Genomic DNA, 10,320 nt, shown 5'->3' on the forward strand with positions numbered 1-10,320 from the left:
ATAAACACGCAAAAAGCGGACAAGACGTAAATGATGTGTGAAATCTGCTAGAAGACAATTGACAATAAATAATGAAGTATAAAATCAAGGGAAAGCACAAATGGAGACTTATACCTGTTGCCGAGAAGCTTTTTAAAATACGGTTTTTCTCAGATCGCCTCTTACTAACCTATGTGAGTCGACTTGAACCCAGTCTATTGGGGTTATTTTCCCCTGTTATTTGTCTTGTCGATACCTCTGCATCACTTCTTGTTGGTGATCTCATAGGCATCAGAAAAGCCAAGGATTCTCCTTTTGCTCTGCTGTGAGATCAAAAACCGTCCTGAGTGCCACTTTTTTAAGGAAAAGAGCTACAGGAGATGGATAGGAGATTATTCACTGCAGACTGATGGAACGTCTGTCAATCTCAGAAATACTTGTGGCTGGCAGGAGTCTATTTTTGCATTTGTTTCCTTACTTACAGTGAAGAATGCGAGACCTAACGGCGCAGGTAACGAGCAGTCTGCTGCGGTTTCCAGAGGGGACTATTCAGGCACTTGGGGAAGATGAGATAAGCCTCGACTCTGTGCTGCGCGGGAAGTTTTCTGGAGGTGAGCATTTTCCTTTAACTTCGGTCTTGGTATGAAGTTGTTATTGCCCGGAGGTTACCTGAAGCATAGGGTCATAGTATCAGCTGTGTCCGGGTGGTGCTGTTAAGATGCATCAGGTATCGAGAGAACAAAAAGGATGTTTTAACTATTAAAAATGCTAATATTAAAACGTTAGTAGAGTTGAACTTTGAAATTACAACCACCCGCACCAATCTTGTGCTATGAAAATAGTTTACTTAAACATGCTGAGTCAGTGAGCCCTCCTCAATTTCTAAAGAAACAAAAGGCAGTTTTCAAAAAGGTAAAAGCGTTGCTTTGGGCCCTATTTATTTGCACCAGCTCAAGCTCTGTGACCGTCATGCCATCGCACGCAGGAATAGTTCTTCTACAGTGTTACAGAGGCAACCCCCCCTGGTTTTTCCTTTTGAGTCTGACTAAAAACAGAAGGAAGAGGATAGCACTGTTAAGCGCTGCAGCCATATTTCCAAAGTATTTGACAGGATGCAGATGAGTACCCAGTGAGAGTTGCTGAAGGTGGCTAAGCAGGTTAGGGAGTTGACTTTCTGGGTGACCTGAAAGTAGAGCTGGGTGCCTACCGGGATGTCTAGGCTTCTGTTGAGACCAGGTAGAGTCTCTCTGCCTGACTGTAAGGGCAGTGATCGAGTTAATACTTCCTTTGAGTTTGAAGTAGGTCAGTGGAACAAAATGTGTTAATTTCTTTCTGTAATCAGCACGTGTAAGAGTTTAAATTTACTAACACGGTGCCCATTTTAAGATAATTTCCTGTTGAAGTCCAAATCCCTGCCCAAAGTCGGCATGTGTCAAGTAAAATTAATACACTAGAAATGAATTGGCTTAGATTGGTTATATCTGAAGTATGCTTTGAAATATGCTTGTATTCCCGTAGGGATTGAGAGGATTTCCAGCAAAAACAAGCCGAAAACGGTATAAGAGTATAAGAGTATAACGGTATAAGAGTAGAGATCAAGGTATTGTAATCTTTATCCCAAACCACCACAGTTCTTCAGTGCAGGAATGACAAGTAGAGATGCAAAGTAATAAGGTTGTTAATTTTAAGATGTATTGCTTGAGGATTTCAATGGGTGATTTTAAATAATGGACCAGAATTAGGTAAGTCGGTCTTCCTCTGTTAGGTACTTTTATTGAAGGGAAGGGGCGGTGACTGTGATTTTTTCAGTTGTTTCCATCTTCTGTTGGAAATTTGCTTTAGTCAGCTTTCTTTTCTCTTACAGGGAGAAATGGCCTAGCATGGCTGGCGTGTGGTCCTCAACTCGAGGTAGTGAACTCTGTGACAGGAGAGCGGCGCTCTGCATATCGTTTCAGTGGAGTAAATGAACAGCCTCCCACTGTTCGTGTGGTAAAGGAGTTTTCCTGGCAGAAGAGAACTGGACTGCTGGTTGGGTTGGAAGAAGCAGAGGGAAGTGTTCTCTGTCTGTACGACCTTGGAATATCAAGAGTGGCTAAAGCAGTTGTTCTTCCAGGAAGGGTACGTCCTTTTTAATTGGAGAAACGAAGCCTTTATGTTGTTAGGCGCTGCATAATCCTGTTTCGGGAAAAGCTTTGGAGCGTCTCTTTGTAGGAGGTATTTTTTCTATATTGCACTAACATACTGCCACTTCAGAGGATCCAGTCAAGAGAGCCTTGATGTAAAATCTCGGCCTTAACGGCACCATTGTCTTTTGAGCTTACTGATCGTAAAAGAAGTTTTCTGGTTTTGTGGTAGAGCACGTAGTTACCTAATTCTCCACTTCCACAAAAAGGCATTGAAAGATACCTTTTTTGGGCCAGAGTGAAAAGAAGAAGACCCCACTCTTTAAAGAGCCTGTAACATACTTTTCCTAAACGGTTAATTTCTGTCGGAAATACCGTCTTTCTTTAAAATATCTCAAACCTCCGTAGCTGAGCTGTGCGTGACTTAGACACATTCCCATGAATCTCAGGCTAGCAAGCAGGTGACTTGAGAGCAGAACACATTTTTCTGTTGAGTTCGGGTAGGAAAAAAGAGCCTTTAGAGAGTTATCCGACAGACTGTTGAAAGATCGACTTTCAGTCTGCAGTCCTTGAATCTCTGCTTATTGACGACTGTGTTTGTGTAGGTGGGATACACTGGTGTGACGTTACTAATTTTTTCTGTCTTCTATAACCCGTAAACTCCAATGATGTAATGTCCCCTAGTCTCATTATCTTCATGTAAACAAGAACCAGCGTAAGTTAATAGAACATCAAGATTCACTCCATCCTTATCCTCTCAGCATCGGCAACAAATAAATACTTACTTATTACTCAGCTTTCCCTAACGTGATTTGGTTTGACTTGCTAGCATACAGGTGGAGTTTTGTTTGTTTGTAATGCTACAGTGCGGTTACCAGTAGTAAGCATTTGTACGGTGGTAATTTCTGAAGATAGGAGCCGGGTTGGTGCTCCTCTGTGTTAGTTTGCCTATCATCTGGGTAAATCTGGGCGTTTCAGACGGAGAGGCAAGCTGTGTGCTGACATAAGCCTATAATCAGTAAGTAAATTGTGGCTGTGAAAAATGACATAGCTTTGTTAGGTTTTCTTTCTTAAATCTAAGTAAGCTGGGAATAGGAAAAGGAAAGGTTAAGAAGGATCACGTCACATATTGGATCTGTGTCTACAGCAGTGATTTGGAATAGAACGTGGTTATAACTATCACTTGTGTTGGGGAGTTTCTCTACGCCACAAAAAGATGGTTCAGGAGAAAATATGAAGAAGCCTTGGGGGTGGGTGGGGGAAGTTGGCTGTTGTGTGGTAAAGGTTATGAATATTGGAATAAAGCCAAAGCTTACCTGAATTTCTGCTCTTCTGCCCTGAATGCTCTTGATTCCAAGCACGTTTGGTCTGTTGCTTTCGTTTTGCTTCCTATCTTTTTCCTATTAGATTAGTTAGATCAGCATAGACAGGACACAGGTTGTTTTAGGCTGGCTTTTTAAATTTTTGTTCACATTCATAAAAGTGCTGGTGCGCATTTAAAACCTTTTTTACTTTCTCTGGTGGTTATTTTTCTTCTAAATGAGGACGAGTGTAAATTTCACTAGGGCAGCGTGTCCCTTCAACACTTTCTGAAAATGTTTCGTCCCCGTGGAAGTGGTGTGTCTACCGTGCGACTTGGCCGCTGTCCCGCCTGACTTACCGCCACCACGCATCCTAATACCTGTTTGGCAAAGAAGGCATAGACTGCATCACAGTGCTGGTGGGCTGTGAGCAGTGGGAGAACTAGATGTAGTTTTGTCTTTCTTAAACTTAAGTCCCTTAAATATGGTAAAGTTTCTGGCATATAACTGGTTTTCTAAGTTTCTTAGAGCTAATTGTTTCTAGGTAGGAAATGGAAATTGGTAAGCTGTAATACTAGAATGCACCATTGAAGTTGAAGTTAGTTCAGTTAAATAACTGTAGGAAATCTAGTAAATGGAAGGCAGTAACAGATTTTTGTGCAGGGCTTCCCTCCCGCCCCCGCCCCCGCCTCGATACAATTGGGAACAATGCTTTGTTTTTATGTCTTATGATCCTGTATGTACTTTCTTGTTTCCGATGTGCTAATTCTGGCTCCACTCTTGAGTGATTTCTCTTTGGCTTGTCAAGCAGCTTAAACAGTAACTTGTAGTTTTCCTGTAGGTAACTGCTATAGAACCCATAACTAATCACGGAGGACCCAGTGTGAGCACTCAGCACCTACATCAGAGTCTGCGATGGCTCTTTGGAGTGGCAGCAGTGGCTACAGATGTTGGTCACCTACTTCTGGTTGACCTTTGTTTGGATGATTTAGCTTGCAGTCAGAATGAAACAGAAGCATCGGGTAAGCCTGCAGTTTTTCAACTTGAATTTAGAAGTAAGAAAACTTGTGTCTTGTAAATAAACAATATGCCCCCCACCTTGAAGATACGAGTGTGCAGACATTTATGACCCCTGATTGCAGGTGGTGGTTTGACACCTTACAGTCCTGAACTGACTAAAAATGGGAGTGGCTTAATACTCCTTCTAATGCTGGAAATGCCCCCCTGCCACCAAGATCCCTGTGTCACTCTGATTCTTGCCAGTGAGGTGTGGGAATTTTACCGTCTGAGTCCGTGCAGCTGCCTGATAGGAAGTTGTGTCAGAGGTGCCCTATTTCTTGGGAATGTTCTTCTGCTTCTGTTAATTGGCTCGGGGCAAATTTTAGTCTTGTTTTTTGAAATAAATCCGACTTACCAAAAGTCATGCATTCGGGTGAATGAGATCTCTAATTTGTGTATTCAGCTTGCATACGCTGTTTTGGCCATTACAACAGTGGCTTCAGGAGCTGATGCCACTTCAGAGAGCTTCGTCATGAGGCCCAAAGTCCTGACTTACAGAGTCCAAGAAGAATTTGCCTGTGAAGGTTACACTTTTACCTGGTTTTGAAAGACGAGTGAGAATACCTGTCCAGTCGGAGAGTTCTTATGTTCTTTGAATACATACAGAATGGAGATAGGAAAAAAAGTGTTGCATAAATTTATGCGTGTTATCACGTTTAAAATGCAACCTAAATGGCATAACACGTTCATTTATTGCGTGGTTTTGTGTGTGTAGGTCTAGAAGTTGTCACCAGAATTCCTGCTGAAGTTCCACAAAGAAGAGAAACGGTGACCAGAGAAGGGAGACATCTCTGTTTTCAATTACAAAATCCTTCAGGAACAGCGATATCAACCCTGTGCTACATAAGCAGAAGCAATCAGCTCGTTGTGGGTTTTTCGGACGGCTACCTGTCACTATGGGATATGAAAACTTTGGAGAGGGAGTAAGTAGGCCTTTACACTTGGCCATGCCTGGAGGTGCCGGCGTCTCAATTTTTTGCCTAAGGAAGCATGTTAATGTCAAGAGAACTTTTTCAGGGACTGGAATTTTGAGTATAATCTTGGAATGTTTAGAAATCCTCTTGTGGAACAACTATTAAGTCACACATGGATTAAGTGGACCGCCTTCTCCCCAGTGGACTAGGACTGTTTTCCTTAGTGTGCCTGTGGATTGAGGAATTGTGGAAAGCATGCTGCTTTGGGTTGTGTCAAGCAGCGAGGATGTGACAGAGCTGATTTGTATGAGACCGTTTGTTCTACCCGTGGTATTCAGTGAAAGCAGGCAATGTGCGTATTTCGATGAAACCGGTTTTAAAAACTATTTTTCAGGACCAGTTCCTGCAATTAGGGCATACATTGGAAGGCTTAAGTATGCCAATAACGTGATTTTGGTGACAATATTCTCTAAAGTGTCCAGGATGAAACTAGTGAGACATGAAAAATCAATAGCTGATGTGTGCCGGAAAATATATTCTTTCCTACGTTTCAGGCAACGATGCATGTGAATGAAAGTTTGCTTGGGACACTTGGAGATGAGCACAAGGGACATGTGAATTTGTAAGCAGCAGAAAAACTAAGAGATGATTTTAAATCTGCCAAAGAGCAATCTCACTTGAAATATTTGACCAAATTGAGATAGGGATTCACTTGAGCAAATCTGCAGTGACTCTCCAGAAACTATTGGATGCATAAAGAGAGAGAGTGGAGCAGTAATTAGGTGGCAAGAATAGATTGTGAAGGTACAAATAAGGTTCAGAAGTCTGGAAGAAAAATGCTTTACATAGTCCAAGTAAAGCAACGAGAAACTACTTCTGTTTGGCGCTGGTTTAACTTTGTGCACAGAAGATATGCTGCATTTTAAGTTCGATATTGGAGTAGGCTACAACAGTTTGGACAATCTTTTGCCTGGCAGCTGAAGTGATCGTTTATGTTTCTCCTCCTCCTCCTCCGGCAGAGGAGGGCATAAGCCCAGGTTATTGCATTTGACGGTCAGTAATTTCCTCACCTCTTGACTGTTGCGTAAGAAGTAGTCGCTTCCTTGACTCACTTGTTTGAGATGCAAGTATGACCTTCTGTACTTTGAGGATAAGCATGTAAGGTGCTCTTTTCTCAGAAGATGCTTCTACCCGTCTACAAACAGTTAGGGCCAGTAGGCTCACCTTTTTTCTTTTTCTTTTTTAAACCCGTAGGCACCACTCTCAGCTTGAAGGAGGACGGATTCCTGTCTATGCTGTTACTTTTCAAGAGCCTGAGAATGATCCTCGCAATTGTTGCTACTTGTGGGCTGTCCAGTCTACGCAAGAAAGGTGAATAAAAACTTTGTATAAGCCACTGAATTCTTCTTTTTTATATATACTTGTTCCCATACAGTTAATACATGTGTATTTGTTTTGTTTATTTAGCTGTGCAGGAGATTCTCTCGGGTACGGAAGGTGTTAAGCCTACGATGCCGTTTTTTACAGGATTTAACAGACGTGAAGAGGGACCTCCTAGTTCCTACCTTCTGACAGAAGGCAAAGCAACAGTGGCTGTAGTTTTGTGCTTGTCTTCTTAAATGACTTCTTGTTTCTTGATGACTGCTTCACGATTTGTTTGCTGTTCGTACCGTGGTATTAAAATACCATTAAAAGTAGTTGAGGCTGCAGATCTAGACACACTAGACGTGCCAATGTGACAGCCTGCCAACCTGCCCCTAAAGGAGGGAGGTGAGGGTATTGCCGATTACCTTGTGCCAACTTTAGCAGTCTTTGGAGCCTTCATGAGCCAGTTCAGCTCACGTGGCAGAGCACGATCGCTGTTCAGCAGAAAAGTCAATGGTTTCCTGCTGGGCTAATGAATCACATGAGCGTGTGGAAGGGTGCAGCGTATGCAAGAGAGGGACTGGGACTTTGGTGGTAAGGGAAGGGGAGAAAGATCTCCCTCCTTCAGCATCAGCAAGCTATTTCATCAGCTCAGCTGTTCACAGCGTGGCAATCTTTTTAGGTTTGACCTTAAAGCAGCTTTGATCGAGAACTCTTCACTGTGCAGAGCTCTTTCCAACAAGGTTTAGTCCATGCAACATCTAAAAGCTTTCAAACTGTATGGTTAGCATTTGCCCCTGAAGCTGTTAGTGTCAAAATTTCCTCCTCTATGTTTTAGCGTCCAAATGTGACCGACTGCCATGTTTTGGGAAGTGCTGTTTTTCTTTTCAGCAAGAGCATGCTATTAGGAAAACTTCAGTCTCGATCTAATAAAATGGTAATGAGGACTATAAAGCAGCTTTGTAATCAAATGTCATAATTTACACCTTTTTCAGTGAAGGTGATGTTGTGAGTTTACATCTGTTGCAGTTAGCATTTGGTGACAGAAAACGCTTGGCATCAGGACAAGTCATGTACGAGGTAAGACGTGCATGTGTGTGGAAGGATGAAACTAGTACTAAATTTTCTCGAAGTGAGTATCAGTTAAGCTGGCAGGGGTAATATTTACCATCAAAATTCACAGATGAATGAAAAGGAAGTAATCTCTTGCTGAGTCTTCTTGGGCATGGCCTTTGTCCATAGGTTTTGAAAACAAGTCGTACAATTTCATACTGCAGTGTTGAGTGTTCCAACTGGATTCACCTGCAAAGAGCCCAACTGAATTCAATTCCTGAAGAGGAAGCAGCTTTTACAAATAAAATTATTCTTCATTTAAACACCAAATTAATGGCACGTAGGAAGAGAAGACGGGGCTATCCTCTTTTAAAGTTACTTGTAGCTACAGCCTTAGCAGCGGCAAAGACCGTACCTTGTACTGTGTGCTTCTTTGGAAAAAACCCCATTGGTCTATAGCCGTTTCTCTCGTGGCTGCTTTGTTCTGTCTCAACACTTTAATGTTAAAATGGGGGACCTTCTACTATGCAGCAATTCTTGGTCATCTTATTTTCCTGAGTAAGATGTGACGAGTGTCAGCTTCCACCTCAGAAGGCTGAAATGTTTAAAAGCAGCTTCTAAACATGCATCTCCTAGAAATTCCCGTTGCCACTCTTTTAAAAAAGCACACAAAGTGATTAAATACTGTTGTTGTTGTTGTGTTTGTGGCCTGAGAAAGCTGTGGTGTAGTTAATGTGAGGCTTTTAACCCTCTACAGACTATGCAACCAGTAATGCATTCACAGGCTTATAAGAGGTGTCAGGCACCAGTCTCTGGATTTGAGCTATTTCACTCCCCTGCTGTTTCTGCTTCCCTGTGATGAGTGTTGTGGAAGACTGAAACAGGAACCAATCTTACGAGGTAGTTGAAGAGAGAACTAAACAGCTGGACCCTCTGGGGCAAAAAGACGGGCTCTTCAGCTCGCTTCCGGATGAGCCACTTACACATGTAGCTTCATACCAAGACCTGATAACACCTACTGCCAAAAACCCCCAAAACTAACTCCCAGCCCCCCCAAACCCCCAAAAGGTGCATTAGGACAGGATCTGTGCTCCACAGCGGACACTTTTGGTCTCAGAATACTTGCTTGTAGTCACAGATTGCTCAGTACTACGTGGCTGTCTGCCTGCATGACTGGCTGAGTCAAGTTTCTTGTCTGTCTTCCGTGGCAGAAAATTTAAGAGGTGTTCCCAATTGCCAGGCCAAGTCTGAGTAAACAAGGAGGACTACTGTTGACCCTCGTTCATTGAATAGAGTTCATGGGAGCTTGAAAGACTTTTCTACTACAGCAGTGCTTTACTTTCCAGGAATCAGACTTGAGGCTATGAAACAGCGCATCTTTGACTTTGTGTCGTGGTAAAAGGTCACAAATAGGACTTTTGGAACATGTGGCACTGTCTTTTTGTAAATGAGCCTCAAACTTCTGTCTCCATTGCCTTCAAGGCTGGTTTAAGTCTGTGCTCAAGAAATCAACCTAAGGGTGTGTTTAAGTTGTGCTTTCAAAGATCTTTTTTATACCACCTCGGCAGCTGCTAAATCTCGTGCATCCAGTCATGGTCACGGAGCACATCTTTACCTTTGTCCTACACAATGCTTGCGGATGGACAGAGTGTACAGCCCCTACTTTCGTATCAGAGTCTGACCAGTGCACCTCATTTGCGAAGTGTCTTCGTATTTTACTGGTCAATAAAGTCGTTACTGAACATCTTCCATACAGTGGGGTTCCTTAACTGAGATTTGCTTGCCCCCGCGTGGAAAATGTGAACTATACTGGTTTGCTTTAGAAGCTGTCTTAGGCAGGACTTGTTTGATATTATTTCCCCCTTCCCCTCCGCCCCAGCTCTTGGGGGGACTGGCTCCCCCCCAACATTTCTATGTGAATAAAAGTTGAAATTTCTAGCAGTGAAAATTCACCTCTAACAGGTTTATGGAGTTTTAGTACTTCATCTGATGAAGCGGTCTTTCGAATGGTGGACTTGTTCAGGACAACTTTTATTAAAATTGGCTTTAGTGATTATTCCTTCTACAATAAAAATGAGGTTCTTTGCTTGGGCTTCATGCTAGTTTTTCAAAGAGGCGGTTTAGATTTTTCTTATCTACTCTGCACGTGTCTGTTATGTCCAAAGGTACTTGATAAAATAGAATGAACTGTGCATGCTTCAGAGCAAAATTTAGCATTTTTCTTTTTAGTCATGTCAGAATTTTTTTTTTTTTTTAAAGCCAGTCTCGATATTTATAGGTAGCATTTCCTAGAACGGTTGAGAGAAAGCTTGTCTCTTCTCAGATTAGGTGAATTGGAGGTATCACATCAAATCATATGAGAATGCGTTGTGTCGTGCCAGTTCATTTTAGAGCTCTGAAAGTTTAGGAAACTTGGGTCGAATGCGGTACGATGGATTTTTGGTTGGTTTTTGTTTGGTGGTGTTTTTTTGTTGGTTTTTGATTTTGTTTGGTGGTTTGCTTGTTGGGTTTTTTTAATTGTAGAGC

At 42.3% G+C, this 10,320-nt stretch overlaps 2 long non-coding RNA genes across 2 annotated transcripts; both read left to right on the forward strand.

The window, feature by feature from the left end:
- The first annotated feature begins 469 nt into the window (after positions 1-469).
- On the forward strand, positions 470-4,419 carry LOC143173769 (uncharacterized). Its single transcript, XR_012997763.1, has 3 exons — positions 470-590; positions 1,844-2,097; positions 4,245-4,419. It is a non-coding gene; the product is annotated as an uncharacterized LOC143173769 (long non-coding RNA).
- Positions 4,420-5,185: 766 nt separating this feature from the next.
- On the forward strand, positions 5,186-7,815 carry LOC143173770 (uncharacterized). The gene is made up of 3 exons (XR_012997764.1): positions 5,186-5,385; positions 6,631-6,747; positions 7,737-7,815. It is a non-coding gene; the product is annotated as an uncharacterized LOC143173770 (long non-coding RNA).
- The last annotated feature ends 2,505 nt before the right edge of the window (positions 7,816-10,320 follow it).

Source organism: Aptenodytes patagonicus, unplaced genomic scaffold, assembly GCF_965638725.1.
Source record: "Aptenodytes patagonicus unplaced genomic scaffold, bAptPat1.pri.cur scaffold_250, whole genome shotgun sequence".
In the NCBI taxonomy this organism is placed as follows: domain Eukaryota; kingdom Metazoa; phylum Chordata; class Aves; order Sphenisciformes; family Spheniscidae; genus Aptenodytes; species Aptenodytes patagonicus.